The sequence below is a fragment of the Alligator sinensis genome, unplaced genomic scaffold, assembly GCF_000455745.1.
Source record: "Alligator sinensis unplaced genomic scaffold, ASM45574v1 scaffold98_1, whole genome shotgun sequence".
Classification (NCBI taxonomy): domain Eukaryota; kingdom Metazoa; phylum Chordata; order Crocodylia; family Alligatoridae; genus Alligator; species Alligator sinensis.
This window is the reverse complement of record NW_005842058.1, coordinates 1,029,578-1,035,616: the sequence shown is the minus strand read 5'-3', so window position 1 is coordinate 1,035,616 and position 6,039 is coordinate 1,029,578.

Below are 6,039 nucleotides of genomic sequence, written 5' to 3'. Positions count from 1 at the left end.
GTGATGAGCATCTCCAAGGCAGCCTGTGCATTCAGAGGGACATGGGGGGACTCCTGGCTCGGGACCTGCCAGCCCTGCTGCATCCCCTAGAGCAGTCTTTCTCCACCCATGGGTCTCAACCTAAAAGTAGGTCACAAGAATATATGAAAGGGTCATGAACAAGCTTTAAAAATGGATTCTCCTTTAAAGGAGAAAAACATGGGAAGTGGTGGGTTTTCTCTTGCAGGCTGGCAGAGTTCCAGCTTGCAAGGGGCTGCTTGGGCCCCCCCTGTGCCCTACACATGCCCCCAGGGCCAGGGGGCTGTTTACGGAGTTGGGACCAGCCATCAATGTTTACAAATGCACCCTGGTACAAAACCATTGAGAAACACTGCCCTTGGAGACAAGTCACGGCCGTGCTCTCCGTTCTCTTATCTGTGAAATGGGAACATGGCTCGCCCTTTGGTGGACGGTGGGAACAGAGGATTTGCCACACATCCGCTGTTCTGCAGTAACTGCCCCATGTGCATGCTCTTACCCCAGAAGAAACACGAAGCGGTCTGAGGCTGCTGGGTCACCTCCAATCACCGTAGGGGAAGAGCCCATGCAGGGGAAGCTACCCTGAAGCAGCTGACACCTGGGCAAGCCCCATTTGCTTTGCCCTGGGGTGGCTTGTTGATGTACCTTGCCCTCGGGTGATGCCTTATGTTGCCACGATGGGTTGGCCCTCAGTCTGCGCCTTACCCTATAACTCAGCTGCTCTGTTACAAGACTGCGAATCCACCTCTGCCATCGCCCCATCGCCAGCAGAGCCCACAACACCCACCCCCCGTGCAGAGTGGGGTGCCAGACTCAGACAGGAGCCAAGACCTGACCAGCGCCATGGGATGGCTCAGTGGCCTCCTCCATCTCTGCACACCCCGGCTGAGCTCACACTTGCAGTGAGCTGGGTGCAGTCTCAGCCTGGTTCCCATCCTTATTGCAAGGGGTCTGGAAAGGAGAAGTGTCACCCAGGTGGTGACTGCAGCGTGGGTGGCAGCTCCTGGCACCCAGTCCCCAACAGAAGCAGGGTCTGCTTGGCATCCCAGCAAGATTTCCTGCAATTGGGGAACATATGGCAGAGGACGGGCCTATTCCCCTGCTCCTGGGTGCCCCCCGCCCCTGCCAGTGACACAGAGCAGAGCCTGGTGTGGGCAGATGCCCCCTCCCTGTGCCTGCATGCGCAACCTGGGCCCAGAGCCAGCGGCACCCCCCAGGTTGGCTCTGCTTACAGCTCAGCCACAGGTCCCACACGGGACCCTGGCCTGTGCCCCGCGCTGCCTCCCCACCTCTTTTGGACTAAGAGAGATAGGGGCTCGTGCTCCCAGAGACACAGCCTTCCCCCTCCTGCTTGCCCGCATCCAGGCTGTGCCCTATCCTTCCTCTGCCCCGCTGGCCCGCCCTGCATCTGGAAGTGTTTTACATCTCCCTGCTCCCAGCTGCAATAAAACATTGCAGGCCTGCTGACGAAACCCACTGACTCCTGGCGCAGGGCCTGGGCGTCCCACTCCCGGCCCCCTACCCCGCCCCCTGTCTCCTGCCGGCTTCTCCAAACACAAAGCTACAATTTTCTGCCTGGAAAAGCTCCGAGGTCATTGAGGATCCTCTGGCGAGGCTGCGGCACCTGGCTGTGGCGAGGCACAGCCCCACAAGCACCCCAGCCCTGCAGGCTGGGAGCAGTGAGAGGAAGGCTGCCATCAGCCACAAGCCTCTCTTGGAAGCCGCCTGGTCCAGGGCCCTGTTTCTAGAGCTCCACACTTGTCCTCCAGCTTAATACAGGGTGATGAGTCTGTGCTGAGACCCATGGAGACTCACAGCCTGCAGCCCACAGCCGCCTCCTCCCATTTTGCACCCCAGGGATACCTCAGCCATCCCTGGGGCCAGCCTGGTTCTTACCCTGCCACCCTGCCAGGGCCTGTAGCTTGGCCTACCTCTCTGCCTCTCCTCCTGCACAAACCACCCACCTCTCCTGGGTCACCTGCTTTCACTCACTGAAGCCTCTGGCTCCTGCCAGGCCCCATCTGCCTTTTATTCCCGGCAGGGCTGGGCTCAGCTCCCCTGCAGTGGGGGCGTCATCCACCCTGCTCCCCATGCCAGCTTCTCCAATGCACCCTGCTTTAGCCCCTGCCATAAGGAGGAGCTACAGACCCACACAGGGCACTGAGGGGCCAGGGTCCACCAGCCCCTGGCTCCATCCTTGCCAGAAAGGTCAGTCACGGAGCATGTGCAGAGAGGGTCCCTGCCCGGAGGACAGAAAACATCTGGCAGGGAGGGAGGGAAAAAGTCAGGATCAGCAGAGCAGGAACCAAACATCTGGACTTGGCAAGACGAGGAGAGGGGATAGTGACTAATCCCCTGCACCTTGTCCAGAGGGGTGGGGGAGTGGAAGGGGGGCAGGAGGGTGTTGGGAGCAGAGGCAGCCAAGGGACACATCCCAGGGAGCCTGAGCTCCAGGGGGCTGTGTCCCCCCAGCTCCTCCCCACACCACTCTCTTCTCCCACTGCGGAGCCTGAATTCCTCTGCGATGACATCCCCTCTGCAGAGCCATCCACTCAGCCCACGCTTCTCCCCAAGCCTGGCCCAGCCCAGTCTCCAATGCCCGGCCTGCCAGTGCCTGCAGTTTGTGCCCTGCCACTCACCCATGGTCCCCCTGCTCCTCCAGGGGCTAGCCGGTGAGCTAGCAAGGGGTCCCGTGCCACCGTGGCTGTAGGAGGAAGTCCTCCCTGCACCGAAGGGATGAGTCAGGGCCTGTTACACTCGTGGCCCGTGGGTGGCATGTGGGCATGAGCACCCTTGCAGGTGGGAATGCACACCCTCCTTCCCATGCTATCACACGTGCGCACACCTTCCTGAAGACGTGTGTAGGTGTGTGGGCATGCCGGCAGCGGAGGGCTTGTGTGTGCAGTGCGTGCGCCTTGTCAGGCACGTGTACATGTGGGGTGTATGACTCTACATGTGTGCACAGGAGCCCCTGTGCATGTGCCCACCTCAGCCTCCAGATGCGCGTATGCACGTGTGATGCGAGTGTGCATGCACACAAGCCCTGCTCCCCGAGCTGTGCTCCAGCCCTCGGCGGGGTCCCCGACTCACCCCTGACAGCAGGCCAGCCACAAGCATCTCAGGCCAGGGAAATGTTACCGAGATTGAAAACAGCTGCCTGTGTTTCCATGGTAAGAAAGAATCGTTTAAGGTAAACGCCTTCCCCACACCAGCTCCTTCTCCTGCCCATGCCCCCTCCCAGCGGGGACAGCTCCAACGTGACAAGGTCCCTGCAGCTACCCCTTTGCGGGGAACAGGCAAGGCGCTGCCGCAGCCCCTGCTTCCTCTGTCCCCAGAGACAAGGAGCTGGGAGAGTCTAGACAGCACAGGGAAAGGCCCATGGAAAATCCAGCGCCTCCATCCAACCCGTTCCAGACACCTCGTCCCTCTGGAGCTGTCAGCGGCAGCTGGGCTGCAGGACCACGCGTGTCCGCGCTGACATGCATGTGCAGCCAGGTCACAGGCACCCAAAGACACTTGCTAACAGCATGCACGGCTGCAAGGAAATGAAGTGTCCTCTGCCTGCGTGCCCAGGTCTCACTGCCCACGGTGCTTACTGACAAGTCTGGCATCCTCTCTGCAGAGCACGCGGCTGGCCAGGGCTCCCTCATGGTTTGATCCCTCCTTGGAGCCACAGGCACACTCCAAGGGTGGTGAAGGGCAGGTCAGGATGCCCACGCAGATGCCATCCCTGCTGGGCCCTTGGCCACCTTTGCAGCACTGAGCCCAGGCTCTGGCTCAGAGCTGAGGGTGCAAAGGCAGCAGAGCCAAAACCAAGGGCAGCAGCATGGTCTGAGCTCATGACTCTGGCAGGAGCCTCCTTGCAAGGGAGATCAGTGGGGGCCAGTGGGAGAATCCTGCCCTCGAGCTGCCCCCACATTAAGCAGTGTGGCAGGTGGCTGCCAGCTCGCAGGCCCTCCCACCCTGTGCCAGGCGGACTCTGTTGCAGGAAGTCTCTCCCCTCCGATCCCCGTCTGTCCTGGGGTCGGTCTCTGCTGTGCAGCACTTGGACCTGCATGCGAACCGCGGGATGACTCAGAGGGCATAGGGATGAGGGAGGAAACGCGGCAAGAGGACATGGCAATTACTGTCATTCCTTTTCGGCGCTGCATGTTCCCAGGCAGAGCAGGAGCGGGTCTGTCCAGGCATCTCCCTCCCAGGCAGGGACCTCAGCTCATACCCTGGGGACGGCAGGGATGTGTCTGACCCCCTTCCCTTCCCACCTCCCAAACACCCCTGGCCTGGGGATGCCACCGCACGGAGCCTGAAAGACAACTCGGCAGGGAGCCGCAACATGCACAGCAGGGCTGTAGGGATGGCCCCATGTCCCAGCGCCCTGCGGGACACCCTGGACATGCAGCTGGTGCCCATCACACGTGCAGCCTGGGCATGGGAGCCTCGTGCCCCAGCAGGCAGAGGAGGCTGGGGCTCTGTGCACATGGGCATGGGGACGGGGCCACAGGCATGCCTGCCCACTGGCTGGGGCACAGGCCTGGTTGTAGGCACCACTGCCCCTGTCCCCGCCCATGCCCATGCCCACGCTCCTGCCTATCCGTGCCCCAAGTCTGCCCCAGCCCTTCCCTGATTCTTACCCACGCCTTCCACTCCCTACCCCACCCTGGCCCTTACAAGCACACACATACACTACACATACACACAGATATGCAAGCACACACACACATATGCACAAATGTGTACACACATGCAAAGCGCAAACACATCTGCACAAGCATAAACACACATAGAAAGATATGCACACACAAACATATGCACACACACAAACACGTGCACACAAACATGCACAAACACTCACAAACAGGCTCACATACACAAGCAAACACATATGCACACACTCAAACACAGAGGCTCACACACATACACACATATGCACAAACACCCCCCCAAACACATGAACAAACACACACATGCACACACATGCACAAACACATGCACACACCCAAACACACATGCACAAACCCACAAACACATATGCACACACAAACACATATGCACAAGCACTCCCCCATACAAACACACACAAACACACATGCACACTTATGCACAAACACACAGGCTCACACACATACACAAGCAAGCACACACAAACACATATGCACAACCCCCCATGCAAACACATGAACACACACATGCACAGACAGACACACCCAAACACACGCACACACCCAAACACGCATGCACAAACATATGCACACACAAACACACAGGCTCACACACATGCACAAGCAAGCACACACAAACACATAGGCACAAAGACCCCCCCCCAAACACATGAACAAACACACACATGCACACACACAAGCAAGCACACAAACACATGGACAAACACCCTTCATACAAACATATGCACAACCACATGGGCACAAACACCCCCATCCAAACACATGCACACACACACACATGCACATCTGTACACAGACACCAGCACACACGCACACGCCGTGTCCCTCGCAGCCCGGCCCGGCCCTACCTCTGCGCCGCTCCATGGCCGGGCCGGGGTCGGGGCCGCTCTCATCTCATCTCAGCCCGTGGCTGTGGCGCGGTGGGAGCGGCGGGCAGAGCAGAGCAGAGCAGCGCAGCGCAGCCTTCCCGCAGCGCCGCCGCCCCCTGGCGGCGAAGGACCGCAGCGCAGGGCCGGCCGCGGGGCCTCAGTTTCCCGTCCCGGGGCGGGAGGCGAGGGAGGCGCGGGGCGGGAGGCAGGTAAAGCCATTTCACCTTTAATTAGAAGCAAACCTCACTCTCACACGGAGTCTCGGACACCAGCAAAAAAGATCCAAATCAACCAAAGAAAATCAAGGGGGAGAAGTGATTGAGTCCGGAAGGGACGCCAAACCCACGCCCCGTCCCCGTCCCTGTCCCTATATATATATATATATATTTATGGATATGTCGCTTGTCTCGGTAGCAGTGAAAGGCGAGTCAGGGCCAGTGATTCCCCAATAAATTACATTCTTTACATCCGGG